Here is a 19,410-nt window from a genome sequence, read left to right on the forward strand (position 1 = left end):
GTCACTGCTACAGACCAGTAAGTCATCTGTATGTTTCTGTGGAATACACTTAGCTCAGCTCCTGGCTCTGACAGCAGCTTTCCTGCCCCAGACACAGGCTCTGGTCTCTGTCAGTCTATAGATCCCCATAACTGTGTAATCTACAGATTCCCCCATAATAGTGTTCATTCCCAGCTCCCCCATATATGTGTCATTCACAGCTCCCCCATAAGTGTGTCATTTACAGCTCCCCTATAAGTGTGTCATTCAAAGCTCCCCATAAGTGGGTCATTCACAGCTCCCCCATAACAGTGTTCATTCACAGCTGCCCCATAACAGTGTTCATTCACAGCTCCCCATAAGTGTCATTCACAGCTCCCCCATAACAGTGTTCATTCACAGCTCCCCCATAAGTGTCTTTCACAGCTCCCCATAAGTGTATCATTCACAGCTCCCCATAAGTTTGTCATTCACAGCTCCTCCATAAGTGTGTCATTCACAGATCCCCCACAAGTGTGCCATTCACAGCTCCCCCATATGTGTGTCATTCACAGCTCCCCCATAAGTGTGTCATTCACAGCTCCCCTAAGAAGTGTGTCATTCACAGCTCCCCATAAGTTTGTCATTCATAGCTCCTCCATAAGTGTGTCATTCAAAGATACCCCATAAGTGTGCCATTCACAGCTCCCCCATAAGTGTGTCATTCACAGATCCCCCATAAATGTGTCATTCACAGATCCCCCTATAAGTGTGTTATCTCATGAACCCCCATAACAGTGTGTGATTTGTATATCCCACAAAGGTGTATCATCTTAAGATCCTCCATAAATGCGTCATCCAGAGATCCCCCCATAAGTGTGTCATCCACAGATCCCCCTATAACAGTGTATCATGTACAGAGCCCAATAACAGTCATCTACAGATTATGCATGGAAGTGATTCTGGGGTTTATATTGTGGTGAGGTCTGTATCTGGGGTCTGTATTATGGTGGGTGGTGATTCTGGGGTCTGTATTTTGGTGGGTGGTTATTCTGGGGTCTGTATTATGGTGGGGTCTGATTCTGGGGTCTGTACTATGGTGGGGTCTGATTCTGGGGTCTGTATTATGGTGGTGTCTTATTCTGGGGTCTATATTATGGAGGGGTCTGATTCTGGGGTCTGTATTATGGTGGGGACTGATTCTGGGGTCTGTATTATGATGGTTTCTGATTCTGGGGTCTGTATTATGTTTGAGACTGATTCTGGGGTCTGTATCATGGTGGGTTGGGATTCTGGGGTCTGTATTATGGTGGGTGGTGATTCTGGGGTCAGTATTATGGTGGGTGGTTATTCTGGGGTCTGTATTATGGTGGTGTCTGGTTCTGGGGTCTATATTATGGTGGGTGGTGATTCTGGGGTCTGTATTATGGTGGGACCTTATTCTGGGGTCTGTGTTATGATGGGATCTGATTCTGGGGTCTGTTTTGTGGTGGGGGTGATTCTGGGGGTCTGTATTATGGTGGTGTGGTGATTCTGGGGTCTGTATTATGGTGGGCACTGTTTCTGGGGTCTGTATTATGGTGGGATCTGATTCTGGGGTCTGTTTTGTGGTGGGTGGTGATTCTGGGGTCTGTATTATGGTGGGGTGATGATTCTGGGGTCTGTATTATGGTGGGGACTTATTCTGGGGTCTGTATTATGGTGGGTGGTGATTCTGGGGTCTGTATTATGGTGGGGACTGATTCGTTGGTCTGTTTTGTGGGGGGGGGGGTCTGATTTTGGGTTCTGTATTATGGTGGTGATTCTGGGGTCTGTATTATGGTGGGGTCTGATTCTGGGGTCTGTGTTAAGGGGGGGGGTCTGATTCCGGGGTCCGTGTTATGGTGGGTGGGGATTCTGGGGTCTGTATTCTGGAAGGATCTACTTCTGGGGTCTGTTTTATGCAGGGCGGTGATACTGGGGTCTCATTCTGGGGTCTGTATTATGGTGGGGTCTAATTCTAGGGTCTGTATTATGGTGGGGTCTGATTTTGTGGTCTGTATTATGGTGGGGACAGATTCTGGGGTCTGTATTGTGGTGGGGGATTTTGGGGTCTGTATTATGGTGGGGTCTGATTCTGGGGTCTGTATTATGGTGGGGACTACCACCATGGTTAAAAACCCAGATAAAATGACAAGATAAATACAATGTAAATGCTCAAGCAGACATAGTCAGAATATTGCATAAACAGACATAGTGGCATTAAACTAACCAGCACCGAATGCAGGCGAAGTCTGGTTTAAAATAGACACACCCGAGTTTTCATTTGTTCAGAGCATTAACCATTCCATACCTAGGAAGAATAGAAAACTGCTCTGAACATCTTAGTGTGGGAATACACACCTAAACAGAAAAATACAAAAACAAATAAACGGGCATTACAGTATCACAGTGCTATGTGTAAAATACAGAAACAAATGACATACAGGTACAAAAATATATAAAAGAGTTCAGCAAGACAAGTTTAGAACACAAAAAGAAAGTCCTAACAGCATAATGGTATAGCAGTCCTTGTGAGTGAGAGTCCAGCTGTATCTTAGGATGTCTTGTCAGCTTTTGCCACAGGCTTTAACAAAGGTTTGTCCAGCATCTCAGTTTTATAGTGGCTTTTTAGGAGGGAAAAGGGAATTTATCTGACCCCACAAGGTGGGGGGGAAACTGCCATCCCTCTTTCCTTGTCCCTTATTTTAGTTTATTTTATGATGGCCAGAGTGCCTGACTTCAAAGGAGTTATAACACAGATAGACAGATCCCCCAATAAAACTGGAATACACAATAACAAATACGCAGTCCGAATGAACCTTCACTCATGTCTTAGATTATACATTAATGTATAATCTAAGTATGCCACGGCGTATTCCTTGTGGCCCTCTAGCAGCTGATCAACCAGTCGCTGGAAAGTGGCTGGGGCATTTTTCATCCCAAAAGGCATGACAAAGCACTCAAACAACCCAAAGGGAGTGATAAAGGCTGACCGCTCCTGGGCCTCTGGGGTCATAGGGATCTGCCAGTACCCTCGGCTTATATCCATGATAGTAACGTATTGGGAACCTGCTAGCTGATCAAGTAGTTCATCTATTCTGGGCATGGGCTAAGCATCAAAGGTAGTAACAGCATTTAACCTTTGGTAATTCACACAGAACTTAGTGGCTTTGTCTTTTTTGGGCACCAGAACTACTGGGGAGGCCCAAGGGCTTTTTGACTTCTTAATTACCCCTAGCTTTAACATGTCTTCAATCTGCTTCTGTATATGGGCCTTTACCTCTGGGGATACCTGATAGGCTACCTGTCTTAGCGGTGGCTGGTCCCCCGTGTCAACATGGTGGGTGGCTAGGGTAGTTCGCACTGGCTTCCCAGTAAAGGTGGCACTGAAGCGGCCCAGTACCTGATTTAGCTGCCTCTTTCTTTCCTCTGAGAGCTGTGGATTGATGGGATCTTAGGTCCTCCACTAGGTCCAGTAGGGGAGCACTACCCAGCCCTTCCTCTGGTGCTCTGCATACACGGAGTACCACCTCCTCAGGGTCATAGTATGCCTTTAGCAAATGAATGTGGTACAGACTCAGAAGTCTCAGGGGCATGTAGCCCTCCTTCCCATTCTCCCATAACTAAATCTAGGGGTCCCTGCACTTTGCGACCATACAATAATTCAAAGCGCGAGAAACCTGTAGACTCTTGGGGTACCTCACTGTAAGTGAATAACAGACGGGGTAAATACTTTTTCCATTCTCTGACCTCTGATTCTACAAAGGTTTTCAGCATTTGTTTCAAAGTCCTATTGAACCTCTCGCAGAGACCATTTGTTTGGGGGTGGTATGGGCTTGCTACCAAGTACTGTACATTCACCTTCTTACAGAGACTTTGCATTAGATTGGACATGAACTGGGTGCCCTGATCAGTGAGCATTTCTCTGGGGAAACCCACCCTGCAGAATATACTGATCAGTGCATCTGCCACCTTATCTGCCCAGACCAGAGAATAAGGCAACATCCTCAGGGTACCTGGTTGCATAATCCACCACAGTAAGAATAAATTGTTTACCTGTGATGCTGGGTATAGCTAATGGCCCCAAAATATCCACTGCCTTTCGTTCAAAAGGTACAGATATGACTGGTAGGGGCACTAGGGGAACACAGGTAACATCCCCAGACTTACCCACCCTCCGGCAGACACGACAGGATCTACAGTAATTTGTAACAGCAGTACCCATTGTAATGGTCTTACCGTAGACGGATGGGAAGTGGATCCCTGGTACTTAAGGACCAAGGACGTACGCGTACGTCATGGGGAATTTCGGTCCCTGTCGCGCGCCGGGCGGGGACCAGACCGTGTTGACTGCTGATATCGATCAGCAGGCACCCCGCACAAATGCCCAGGGGGGTCATCAGACCCCCCATGTAGGCGATCAGCGCAAATCGCAGGTGACCCGAAATATAGGGGGGATGGCGGTTGTCTAAAACACCTATGATCCCCCTGAAGGGACGTCATGATCCCCCTGGTATTGGTCGTGAAGACGCGACGACCAATAGCAGATCGGGGGTGGGGGGGGGGGTTAACTTTCGCTTTCCCTGTCCTGCCCACCCACAATAGGCTGGGCAGAACGGGGAATCCGTCGGGGAGTGGGGACGAAGTCCACTTACCCATCGGCGATGGCAGCGATCGGCTGTGGCAGCAGGCGGCAGAAGAGGGCGGCTATGCAGCTCCCTGGATCTTGCGGAAGCAGGTGAGTTGCCTAGCAACATCTGGAGGGCTACAGTCTGAGACCACTATACAGTGGTCTCTGTACTGTAGCCCTCCAGATGTTGCAAAACTACAACTCCCAGCATGCCCAGACAGCTGTTTGGGCATGCTGGGAGTTGTAGTTTTGCAACAGCTGGAGGGCTACAGTTTGGAGATCACTTTGCAGTGATTTCTAAACTATGGCCCTCTAGATCTTGCAAAACTACAACTCCTAGCATGCCCACACAGCTGTCTGGGCATGCTGGGATTTGTAGTTTTGCAACATCTGGAGGGCCACAGTTTGGAGATCACTGTGCAGTGGTCTCTAAACTATAACCCTCCAGATGTTGCAAAACTGCAAATCCCAGCATGCCCAAACAGCAAACAGCTGTCTCGGCATGCTGGGAGTTGTAGTTGCGTACCTCCAGCTGTTGCATAACTACATCTCCCAGCATGCCCTTCGGCAATCAGTACATGTTGGAAGTTGTAGTTTTGCAACAGCTGGAGGAACACTGGTTGGAAAATTTAGGAGTCAGGTAACAGAATCTAACTGAAGGTTTTCCAATCAGTGTGCCTCCAGCTGTTGCAAAACTACAACTCCCAGCATGCACGGTCTGTCAGTACATGCTGGGAGTTGTAGTTTTGAAACAGCTGGAGGTTTGCCCCCCCCCCCCATGTTAATGTACAGGGTACATTCACACGGGCAGGTTTACAGTAAGTTTCCTGCTTCAAGTTTGGGCTCCGTAAAATTTTTCGCCGCAGCGCAAACTCCTGGCGGGATACTTACCGTAATCCGCCAGTGCGAATGTACCCTAAAAACACTACACTACACTAACACATAATAAAGGGTAAAACACTACATATACACCCCTTACACTGTCCCCTCCCCCCCCCCCCCCCCCCCAATAAAAATGAAAAACGTATTGTACGGCAGTGTTTCCAAAATGGAGCCTCCAGCTGTTGCAAAACAACAACTCCCAGCATTTCCGGACATCCACTGACTGTCCAGGCATGCTGGGAGTTTAGCAACAGCTGGAGGCACCCTGTTTGGGAATCACTGGCATAGAATACCCCTATGTCCACCCCTATGCAATCCCTAATTTAGTCCTCAATTGCGCCTGGCGCTTTCTCACTTCGGAGCCCTGTCGTATTTCAAGGAAACAGTTTAGGGCCACATTTGGGGTATTTCCGTACTCGGGAGAAATTGCACTATAAATTTTGGGGGGCTTTTTCTCCTTTTACCCCTTATGAAAAGGAAAAGTTGGGGTCTACACCAGCCTGTTAGTGTAAAAAAATAAACATTTTTACACTAACATGCTTATGTTGCCCCATACTTTTTATTTTCACAAACGGTAAAAGCAAAAAAAGACCCCCAAAATTTGTAACACAATTTCTCCTGAGTACGGAAATACCCCATATGTGGGCGTAAAATGCTCTGCAGGCGCACAACAAGGCTGAGGAGTGAGAGCGCACTATGAACATTTGAGGCCTAAATTGGTAATTTGCACAGGGGTGGTTGATTTTACAGCGGTTCTGACATAAAAGCAAAAAAATTAATACCCACATGTGACCCCATTTTGGAAACTACACCCCTCACAGAACGTAACAAGGGGTATAGTGAGCCTTAACACCCCACAGGTGTTTGAAGAATTTTCATTAAAGTTGGATGGGAAAAAAAGGGGCGCATGCGCGCGGCTCACCGGAAGGGACGTTGGTAATGTGAGCTACTTGCCACGCTCCTACGACGACAAGTCTCACCCTGATTGCCTCTGGATATGCCCCGGTCCGGTAGGACCCGCAACAAGCCACTCTCGCAACGTTTATCGCAGTCCATACCAGACTTTTTCAAGGCCTCGCCTCGCACCAATATGGCAGCGGGCACCTCTCCACCCCGCTCTGAAATGGCGTCTGAGGAAGAAGGTGAACCCAACTCTGAGCAGATGTCTCCCGCTGCAATGTTTCACCACATCAAGCAACTATTCCAGGCAGAGCTTCAGAAAGCTGTGGCTGATATCGCGGCACAGCTACAGCACTTAGGTCAGCGCGTCTCCAAAAATTAGAATAAGCTTGACGACCTGAACGACGCGGTGGATGCGGACCGCAAAGACATAGACTGACAAGCTGCCAAAGTGTTGTCTATGAAATTGAAACTAGAGGACTTAGAGAATCACTCTCGCAGGGCGAATATCCGCATTCGCGGCCTACCGGAGTCGGAGACCAACCTGAAATCTGCTGTGGATTCCATGTTCCAGGCCCTCCTACCGCAGTACGAGCCAAAACTGCTGCGTATGGACAGGATCCACCGGGCACTGGGCTGGCCCCGCTCCTCCGAAATCCCCCGTGATGTGATTCTCAGACTCCATTATCCTGAGGTGAGGGACCCTCTTCTATTTGCGGCCCGTAACCTGACGGCCCTTCCAGGCATGTCTACTGACGTGCGCCTTTACTCAGACCTCTCCCCTTCTACACTCGAGAGGCGCCGCTCCTTTCGCCATATAACTCTCGCCCTTACCCGGGAGAATATTGAGTACAAGTGGGGCTTCCCTTTTTCTGTAATCTTCCAACATTCTTACCTGTTGCGCACACTGTCGGAAGCGCGGGAGGCGCTGGATAAGGAGGGCATTGCATGGACTGAACCTGATACAACTCTATCACCTGCTCTACCCCAGAGAGCACCGAGACCGCCCCGCACCTGGACGCAAGTCCCATCACCAAGGCGCAAATCGAGAAGACGCATGGGAAATGCGGAGACCACCTGACCGTGACCGCTTCCACTGTTTTTTTGTTGTTATTGCTCCGGGACTTGTCCCTATTGGCGGAGGCCGGTATGCTGGTCCTCAGTAATATGGGGCTCGGCTTTCCGCTTAGACTTTTCTGTTTTTTGTTGTGTTCGTTTGTCTTGTTTTTTGTTTGTTCGTGGATTACTCTATACAGCCTTGCTAGTCATGAATGATGGTTATGTTTGCCTGAGCGATCTCCATTCTCACTGCAATGTGTAGAATTCTATCACATAATCTCAGAGGGTTTAACTCCCCGGCTAAGAGGCGGAAGGCATTCCATAACTATACTATGCATAAACCTGATGTTATTTGTCTCCAAGAGACTCATTTCACAGTTTCGTCTCAGCCTTCCTATTTCCATTCACGTTATTCTAGGTTTTATGTATCTTCTTTTACTTCTAAATGTAGGGGTGTTCTAATTTGTCTCCATAATAATTTTCCCCTAGAAGTTGACCGTGTGCACAGTGACAAGGATGGTAGATACGTGCTGCTGTTGGGCTCCCTGTACGGTAAGAGAGTGTGCCTGCTCAATTCCTATGCTCCTACCTCTAACCCTAATTAGTTTTTCTTTTATCTCTGCTCTTTCCTTCTCTCCTACTCCTATGATACTTTACTCTGGGCGAGTGATTTCAATTTTGTGTTTAATAGCTCCCTGGACAGGTCTTCTCCCTCCCCCTCTCTAGATCTAGGGTCCTACAGCGCAGACTCTGCTCCACATTCAGGTCTCTTCAGTTAGCTGATGCTTGGAGGGAACATAATGGCCCTACTAGGGGCTACTCCTACTATTACCCATCACAAAAACACTACACACGGATTGATTGGATTCTACTCAACACACCCTCCCTGCCGAACTTATTATATGCTCGACATATTGCTTTGTCATGGTCTGACCACGACGTGGTATATGTTGACCTTGACTTTGTGGGTAGGCCGCTTACTTCATTCAAATGGAGGCTCAATGAGCCTCTGTTGTCAAACCCTTTGATCAAGCAGTCGATCTCGGAGGATTTGGCCCATTATTTCTCTCTTAATGCCACCCCGCACGCCAACCCGATATGGGTGTGGTCGGCCCACAAAGCCTATGTCAGGGGGAGGTTGATATCTTTGGCGTCTGGGTTGAAACGGGCTCGAAACAGGCATCACCATACGTTGCAAGACAAACTTGCTAGATTAACTATAGCCCATCAAAGGAATCCTTACCTATACCTCACCAGGGCCCTTAAGGAGACCAGATTGCGGCTGGATGTGGTGCTCTCCCATAACGTTGAGAAGGCTTTACGCTGGACTAACGCGACGTACTACAGGTATGCGAATAAGCCTGACAAACTGCTTGTGCGCATGCTGCAGCAGCGTCAGAGACTCAATTATGTCCACTCCATCCAGCTGCGTCCTGGCTCTCACACCTCACATCTGGACCGCATATATGACACGTTCTTTTCTTTTTACTCTCGCCTTTATTCCCCTATGGACCTTCCGCCGCAATATTTTTCTCACCTCCGTTCTTTCCTCCACTCTCTTTCCCTCCCCACTTTCAATGCCATAGACGTTGACTCTCTAAACGTACGAGGAAGTATCGGACACCATATCCTCCCTGAAATTAGGCAAGTCCCCAGGTCCTGATGGCCTGTCAGCACAATATTATAAAAAATACTCCACCCTCCTTGTTCCACATTTAGTTTCATTGTTTAATCACTTAACTCGGGCCCCCTCCCTCCCCTCAGAATATTTAGATGCACTAATAATAGTTATTCCCAAACCCAATAAAGATGCCTCCATTGTTCCTAATTATAGACCCATCTCCCTGATCAACCTTGATACTAAAATTCTGACATCCATTCTTCCACGCAGGCTGAACCCGATCCTAACGGGGTTGATACATGCCGACCAGGTGGGTTTCATTCCTGGCCGACAGACCGGAGATAACATACGAAAGGTTCTGGATGTTGTATACTGGGCCTCCGCTACCTCATCCCCTCTTATGCTATTATCGCTGGATATCGAAAAACTTTCGATAGCGTTTCCTGGACCTTCTTATGGGGGGTTTTGGAGGTGATGGGCTTCGGGGGCGCCTTTGGCCACCCTGATCAGGAACTCCCCTTCGATTCTGGGGATCACCATTGGCCCTTCCACGTATAAAATAAACCTCTTTGCCGATGACCTCTTACTGTCACTCTCTCATCCCCTCTCTTCTCTACCTAATTTATTTTCTGTTTTATCTGACTTTACTACCCTTTCTGGTCTAAAGATTAATCTCTCTAAATCAGAATCCCTATACCTAAACACGTCCTCCCCGACGCAAAAACTCCTCTCCCTGAACTTTGATTTCCCTCCCCTACCAGAGCCCTTTCCTATCTAGGGGTGCGTCTTACCCCGGAGATTGCCTCCCTTTATGGTGCTAACTACCCTCCATTATTTAGAGCGATCAGACAGGATCTCCGCTCTTGGGATTTGCCTTATTTGTCCTGGATAGGCAGGGTGCACGTTATTAAGATGGTAGTTTTACCCAGATTGTTATATTTGTTTCGCACCCTGCCTGTCCCGGTTTCAATAGCGGAGATCAAATCCCTTCAATCTGATGTTTTCAAATTCATCTGGAAGTCAAGGAGTCCTAGGATAGCACGTAATGTTATGCATTTTCATAAGCATCTAGGTGGGCTATCAGTTCCTAACTTTGCAAAGTACTATTATGCTGCTAGACTGAGCCAGCTGGCCTTGTTCATGGCGGATGGGGAGGTCCCGCTGTGGGTTGGGTTGGAATCCTCACTTATCTCCCCTCACTCTTTCTTTTCTCTGCTGTGGTCGACCCCTTCGGTGGCCAAATACATTCCCTACTCAGCTCTACTTACCTTACATTCCCTGTCCCTTTGGCGGTTGGTCCGTTTTCGTTTCTCTTTACAATCTTGTCCTTCCCCTATGATCCCTATTCTTCATAATCCTTCTTTTTCCCCTGGCTTGGCCTCCTCCAGCTTTTCTTGGTGGTTGGAACATTCACTCAACATTATCAATAATTTTCATAGACAAGGTAGACTCCTAACCTTGGATGAATTTAGATCACAATACTCACCTCCTCCTTCAGAACATTTTCGCACATGCCAGATATTCTCCTATCTACATTCCCTGTTCCCGACAAGCATCATCCCCCAGCTGACTATGTTTGAACGCCTTCTTTTATATTAACCCTCTAGGAGGGGGATTCTGGCTATCATTTATGGTCTTCTCAACTCCCCCCCTCACGACACCAAGCTAGCCTTCATGAGACAGTGGGAGGCAGACCTGCAGATTGAAATGCCCCTGGATGTGTTGCAAGAATGCATCAACGTTTTAAGTAGGGGTAGCTGGCAGGTGTCCCTTACCGAAACATCACTAAAAATATTACATAGAGCTTACTATGTCCCGACCTGCCTTCACTCTATGTTTCCCTCTGTCCCTCCGACTTGCTTCAGGGGCTGCTCTGCAATGGGTACCATGCTCCACACGTGGTGGACATGCAACGTGGTTAGATCCTTCTGGGCTTCAATTCTTGCTATTCTACGCTCTGTACTTTCGTCCCGCTGTCCTTTCCTTCCCACCTTTTGTCTCTTTAGCAGGCGGCCGTGCAGGATGCCCAACAGTCAGTTCAGACTGGCTCAATTCATACTGTTGGCAGCCAGGATCCACATTGCAGGTAACTGGAAGTCTCCAGTCCTCTCAGTAGATAGAGTCCTGTAAAGGATTAACCAAATTATGCTCTTTGAACGGATTAATGCTATGCGTACTGACACCTTAGATAGCTTTGACAAGATATGGTCCCCATGGTTTTCTTCGTCGTATGGCCCGGAGATTAGATATTCCTTGTCTGTCTCATAACCTATTATTTAGTGTATGCGTTTAGTTCTTCTGTCATGACTACTGTGCTGTACTACCATTACATGCTATATCCACGACTGGTTATACGGTTACTGTTTTTGTTTGCATTTTACATGCTCGGGTTGTATCCCGAATATAGCCTTTGTCTCTGTATTGCTATCTGACTTCCTTAATAAATTTGTTTGACACTAAAGTTGGATGGGAAAATGAAAAAAAAATGTTTTTCACTAAAATGCTGGTGTTACCCTAAATTTCTCATTTTCACAACGGAAAGTAGGAAAAAAGCCCCCCAAAATTTGTAACTCCATTTCTTCTGAGTAAGAAAATACCCCATATGTGGATGTAAAGTGCTCTGCGGGTGCACTACAATGCTCAGAAGAGAAGGGGCGCCATTGGGATTTTGGGGAGAGAATGTGCCTGAAATTGAAGGCCATGTGTGTTTACAAAGCCCCCATAGTGCCAGAACAATGGACCCCCCCCCACATGTGACCCCATTTTGGAAACTACACCCCTCACGTAATGTAATAAGGGGTACAGTGAGCATTTACGCCCCACAGGTGTCTGACAGATTTTTGGAACAGTCGTCCGTGAAAATGAAAAATTAAATTTTTCATTTGCACAGCCCACTATTCCAAAGATCTGTCAAACGCCATTGGGGTGTAAATACTCACTGCACCCCTTATTAAATTCTGTGTGGGGTGTAGTTTCCAAAATGGGATCACATGTGCCACTGTTCTGGCACCACGGGGAGCTTTGTAAATGCACATGGTCCCTGACAAACAAATTCACTCTCCGAAAGCTCAGTGATGCTCTTTCTCTTCTGAGCATTGTAGTGCGCCAGCAGAGCACTTGACATCCACACATGGGGTATTTCCATACGCAGAAGAAATGGGGTTACAAATTTTGGGGGTCATTTTCTCCTATTACCCCTTGTAAAAATATAAAATTTGGGGGAAAATCAGCATTTTAGTGAATTTTTTTTTAAATTTACACATCCAACTTTAACGAAAAGTCGTGAAACACCAATGGGGTGTTAAGGCTCACTGTACCCCTTGTTACGTTCCTTGAGGGGTGTAGTTTCCAAAATAGTATGCCATGTGTTTTTTTTTTTTTTTTGCTGTCCTGGCACCATAGGGGCTTCCTAAATGTGACATGCCTCCCAAAAACCATTTCAGAAAAACTCACTCTCCAAAATCCCAGTGTCGCTCCTTCCCTTCTGAGCCCTCTACTGCGCCCGCAGAATACTTTACATACACATGAGCTATTTCCTTACTCGAGAGAAATTTTTATAATGGAGTCATTTATTGGGTATTTCTAATATGAAGGCCCTTCAAATCCACTTCAAAACTGAACTGGTCCCTGAAAATTCTGATTTTGAAAATGTTGTGAAAAATTGGAAAATTTCTGCTGTACTTTGAAGCCCTCTGATGTCTTCCAAAAGTAAAAACATGTCAACATTACGATGTAATCATAAAGTAGACATATTGTATATGTGAATCAATATATACTGTATTTGGAATGTCTATTTTCCTTACAATCAGAGAGCTTCAAAGTTATAAAAATGCAAAATGTTCAATTTTTTCATCAAATTTTCGAATTTTTCACCAAGAAATGATGCAAGTCTCAATTAAATTTTACCACTAAGGTAAAGTAGAATATGTCACAAAAAAACATTCTCTGAATCAGAATGAAAGGTAAAAGCATGCCAGAGTTATTAATACTTAAATTGACAATGGTCAGATGTGTAAAAACGCTCTGGTCCTTAAGGCCAAAATGGGCCTGGTCCTTAAGGGGTTAATTAAACATTCAATCTGAAAAAAAGTATCACCATGCTATGTGTAAAATAAAGAAACAAATGACATACAGATACAAAAATATATAAAAGAGTTCGGCAAGACAAGTTCAGAAAACAAAAATGAAGTCCTTACAGCATAATGGTATAGCAGTCCTTGTGAGTAAGAGTCCAGCTGTATCTTAGGATGTCTTGTCAGCTTTTGCCACAGGCTTGAACAAAGGTTTGTCCAGCATCTCAGTTTTATAGTGGCTTTTTAGGAGGGAAAAGGGAATTTATCTGACCACACAAGGTGGGGGGGGGGGGGGATACTGCCATCCCTTTTTCCTGGTCCCTTGTCTTAGTTTGTTTTTTGATGGCCACAGTGCTTCACTGCAAAGGAGGTATAACCCAGATAGACAGATCCCCAATAAAACTGGAATACACAAAAACAAATACACAGCCCGAATGAACCCTCACCCATGTCTTAGATTATACATTATACACAAGTACATTTATAATACACATGTATGATTCCATAATCAGGCCTTGGGCCTGATGCCCTCCTTCTCACCCTCACCTGCACCCCCTCCTTCTAACCTGTACCCCCTCTCACCTGCACCCCATCCTTCTCACCTGCACCCCTTCCTTCTCACCTGCACCCCCTCCTTACCTCCCCCAGCTCTCAAAGTCAGAGGCGGAGTGAGCACCTCTCTCTGCCCCGCATGCCACTCAAGAGCACTCCAGGGGTTGCCTACCCCTGGTGTAGAGCGTCGGGTGCAGTTACGGAGGCTCGTGACATCACAGCCATGCCCCCTCAATGCAAGTCTATAGAAGGGGGCATGACCATGACGTCATGAGCCTCCGCCCCCCATCGCCAGTCATCCAGCAAGGAGTAAAGTTCACTCCATCACCAGATGTCTGGGGTGCCGCAGTCGAGATCGTGTGGGATTAGACATCTTATGCCCTATCCTTTGGACGTTGAAATTGCGATTTCCGCAATGTGCACAATACAGCAGAATGCCATTGAAATCTGCGAAAAGTCTGAGCTGAATTTTTCTGCCATATTCCACTCAGAAGTTCTGCCATGTCAACATGGCCTCAGAACTTTACCTTGCGGATTGCAAGCATCAGCAGCCTAAGTAGATGACCAGGTGCAATGATCAAACACCCTCTCTCTGCAAAGTCAGAGGACTCATGGGAAATGTAGGTAGAATTATCAAGTTATTTTCATTGATGAATTTGCATCCAAAAGGGAGCCTAACTCATGACTGCAACATCAGCTAATACAGGTAAGCACATACATAAACAAAGTCACTACAATAAAAATCAACATTAAGTGCATAGTATAAAGTATAAAAGCTCTCCTATACCAGCATATTACAGTACAATAACAGTATTACCATGTAAGTACATAGGGTTTAGTGAAGTGTTTTTCAAACAGTGTGTCTCCAGCTGTTGCAAAACTACAACTCCCCGCATGCCCGGACAGCCAGAGGCTGTCTGGGCATGCTGGGAGTTGTAGTTTTGCAACAGCTGAGGACACACTGTTTGAAAAACACTGTTTAGAGTGTGTTTCTTTGTCTACCAAGCAGATGATGAATATTATTTATTTCCAGGAGTGGATTCCCTTTTGTCTCATTGGAGTGTGCTTTCGCTACAATGAGTATTTGCCTTTGTTCCTTACGGGCTGTGTGTAATGCGGCGATTGTTAACACCGTGGTTAATCTTTCTTTTCTTCTATGGGAGCAGCAATAAGCCCTGGAACATGAATGTGACGTTCACACTGCTGGCTACCTTAAGGATTAGATATTACGGGCAACAAAACAAGAGATTAAGATTCATTTTAATTCGGAAAACAAAGGCCTCTTGTGGGGAATCACAGATGGAAGCCGGTTCAAACTTAATATGAATTGCTCTGGTGCAGGTATGATATGACTTCAAAGGAAAGAGTACGAGAGACACCTCTACCGAATATCATATTGCGGCAAAGCGTTGCTTTTAGATGATACAGGTAAAATAGACATAGAACTCATATTCCTTTAAAGGGGTACTCCAGCGGAATTTTTTTTTATATCAACTGGTGCCAGAAAGTTATATAGATTTGTAAATTACTTCTATTTAAAAATCTTAATCCTTCCAGTATTTATGAGCTGCTGTATAATCCAGAGGAAGATCTTTTCTTTTTGAATTTCTTTTCTGTCTGACCACAGTGATCTCTGCTGACACCTCTGTATTTGCCACAGCAGCGTGCACCCGTATTAGGTAGTTGTGCTGGCTTTGTTTCTTTTTTGTTTTTGCTGTGCAATTTAGGGGGAGTGGCATCCTCTCTAGCCGTGCACCCCTCCCTTTTTTCACAGTTTCTTTTTAAATTGATAGTGGATCCAGCATGTCACCCAGTCAGAGCCCATATGCCCAGCAGAGGTGAGTGAAATGAGTGTTAGGTCCTATGGTTTTGTCAGACTGTAATAAATGCCACTGTTTGTTGATGATTTTCTTGATTTGTTGATGTGATGTGTTGAAGGGTATGATGCATTTTGCTTGTTGTGGGGTATCTTGTTGTGGTGTGGATTTGTCCAAAAAGAAGGATTCTCTGTTTTGAGTCTTGGCTTTCTGGAGGGAAACGTGTACTATGTTGATGGGGTATTGTTCCATGAGAGTTTCAGCCTCTTTTTCAAACTGATTAATGTCTGAAAGTTTTGTCTAATGCATCTATACTGTCTGTAGGATATATTTATAAGCCACTATGGAAGATGGCAACTATCAGATTGGATGAAACTGTTTTTGGATGTGGGTTTGTGATATGTGTTACATGTAAGTTTATTATTTTGAGCAGTGATGGTGAGGTCTAGAAATTCTATAGTGTGGGGACTGAAATTGGGTGTGAATTTGAGATTAAATGTATTGTCATTGAGGGATTGAATGAATGTGGTTAATTGTTGTGGTGTACCATTCCAGATTATGACGATGTCATTTATGTATCTTTTCCAGAGGACCAGTTTTGCGCCAAATTCGAGGGTGAGCTCTTCCCAGTATGCCATGAATAGATTTGCGAAACTCGGCGCAAATATGGTCCCCATCGCGGTACCAACTAGCTGTAAGAAGAATTGATCATTGAAACAAAAATAATTATGTGAGAGGATGTAGTGGATACCTTCTAATACAAAATGTGTCCGATCTGGTGGTATGGTACTGTTTTGCATGAAATGTTCCACTGCTTTGATACCAAGTTGGTGGTCTATGCAGGTGTATAGTGAACTGACATCAAGGGTGGCCAGACACCAGTCATGTTGCCATTCTAAGGATTCAAGGGTTTTGATGATTTGTGTAGTGTCTTTGATGCATGATTTCGACGAATGGCTGTAAAAGAATGTCTATATATTCCGATAAGTGTGAAGTAAGTGATTGAATTCCAGAGATGATTGGTCTGCTGGTGGTTGTGTTGGATTTGTGGGATACAGTAAAAGATAGGTATGCATAGTGATATATTCATATTCTTGTTTGGTGAGTATGTTTTGTTGTAGTGCTTTTTTACAAATGTTTTGTAGATATTGATGATAAGAATCTGTGGGGTTGTGTGATAGGGTCTTGTATCTGTTGGTGTCTGACAATTGATTAATGCATTCAGTATTGTACATATGTGTATCCATAATTACTATGCCACCGCCTTTATCGGCGGGGCGTATGACTATATCATTGTCATTCTTTTACAGCCATTCATCAAACAAATGAAATCATACATCAAAGACACTACACAAATCATCAAAACCCTTGGCTACCCTTGATGTCAGTTTACTATACACCTGCAGAGACCACCAACTTGGTATCAAAGCAGTAAAACATTTCATGCAAAACAGTACCATACCACCAGATCAGACACATTTAGTATTAGAAGGTATCCACTACATCCTCTCACATAATTATTTTTGTTTCAATGATCAATTCTACTTACAGCTAGTTGGTACCATGATGGGGACCAGGTTTGCGCTGAGTTTCACAAATCTATTCATGGCATACTGGGAAGATCTCACCCTCACCTCTGAATTCGGCGCAAACCTGGTCCTCTGGAAAAGATACATAGATGACCTCATCATAATCTGGAATGGTACATCACAACAATTAACCACATTCATTCAAACCCTCAATGACAATACATTTAATCTCAAATTCACACCCAATATCAGTCCCCACACTATAGAATTTCTAGACCTCACCATCACTGCTCAAAATGATAAACTTACATGTAATACATATCACAAACCCACATCCAAAAACAGTTTTATCCGATTTGATAGTTGCCATCTTCCTCAGTGGCTTATAAATATACCCTGCGGACAGTATAGACGCATTAGACGAAACTGTGCAGACATTAATCAGTTTCAAAAAGAGGCTGAAACTCTCATGGAACAATTTTAACAGAAACAATACCCCATCACTATACATGTTTTCCTCCAGAAAGCCAAGACTCTTTGGACAACTCCACACCACAACAAGATACCCCACAACAAGCAAAATGCATCATACCCTTCAACACATTACATCAAAAAATCAGGAAAATCATCAACAAACATTGGCATTTATTACAGTCTGACAAAACCATAGGTCCTTCTCTCCCCCCACAAGCACCAGTCATCTTCACTAAAGCACCAAACCTAGGTTTAAAAATTCCACCAACCACCAAACCAACAGGTACAATACAACATAATATAACCCAATCCACTATTTCAGGAAGCATAGGTTTTTACCGGTGCAACCAATGCAACAATTGCATAAAAAAACATATCCAGTCATATCCACCACAATTCAGAAGAAACATGCCATCAAAATCCCATTACATGCAATAGCAAGAATATCATCTACATCATTACAAGCCTCTGCAACAAACAATATATAGGTAGGACATCATGCTCACTTAAAAAACGCATAGCAGAACACTTTTACAATATCAAAAGAGGTTATGATAATCAACCACTGTCGGCACACTACAAGACATTACACAATTGCCATATCAGAAGCACACAATTTGCAGCCATACAATCTGTAAAACCTGATTGGAGAGGAGGCAATTTCATCTCCAAGATGTCTGGAATAGAATCAAAATACTTTTTTGAAATTGAAACAATAGCCCCAAAAGGACTGAATTCTGAATTAGAGATTTTTGGTTTCATTTAAAGGTTATTCCTAGCAGGAGAAGGGTCCCGGCTTAATGGAGAGTTGAGAACAGACTGTTACCAGCGCCTCAGCCCTCCCCACGCCACTACCCACTCTCCCCTAGAACTATCAATACATTCAACCAACCATGACTCCATGTTGATTCTTCATCATATTCTACAAATACACTAATTATACATCACCCGTCAGTATACACATACATTCGTACACCCATTCACTACAGATCAATTATTCCACCTTTATATATATATATATATATATATATATATATACACAATATATGCATACATGAAAGTATGTGTATGCACATACATAATACCAAATCAATCAGCACACATACCTTGCAAGTATATAAGACCTGCATTTTTAAACAGTTTGTACACTGTTATTGAAAAAGAGATCCAGCCAATCTCGAAACACGTCTAGCCACAATAACCACTGTATATAAGCAATCTACAGTTAGCCGCAGCACTCCACAGCCTCCTGGTGTGCATAGCGCATGAACCAGACCACAAGTCATGCCGACTTTCCTGGTGCGCATAGCACGTGAAGCTCCACAGCTCTGCGCCAGCAAGCAGACCTCTCCCTCCCCTGGCTCACCGGCACTGATGACTCGCCACTCCAGGAAGCAATCAGGCGTTCGGTTCAGAAGCCACAGCGGGTAAGTAGCGAGAGCTCTGTGGGACCACATCAGGACGGGTGAGCAACACTGTCCTGCAACCACCAATCTATGTACATTTATACAGTTACTTCATAACTACTGCCTAAAACACTTGTAACATTCAAAACCTCTCTGAGCGACACGGATTGCATAACGGGCCGTACCCACTAGACTACGGAGTGTGTTCATTATTTGCACTTGCAAAGGCTGCCTAATGTAAGATTGCATAATACGGACTTTTACAATATATAAGCTATTTATACTGTGGTGTCCCGTACAGGACATGGTCCTGCACCATCTCTAGGTCCCCTCTGGAGTCCCTGCAGTCCATAGACCTCTCCTGCAGGGCTCACCCCTTGCTCATCTTCTGTTAATGCATTGTAAATGTGCTGTGTACATAGTGTTCATTATACATAAAGTTGTACAAATGTATAGAGGTTAGTCATGTGAACCACTGTCATGTGACA

This window comes from Hyla sarda, chromosome 3, assembly GCF_029499605.1.
Source record: "Hyla sarda isolate aHylSar1 chromosome 3, aHylSar1.hap1, whole genome shotgun sequence".
NCBI lineage: Eukaryota > Metazoa > Chordata > Amphibia > Anura > Hylidae > Hyla > Hyla sarda.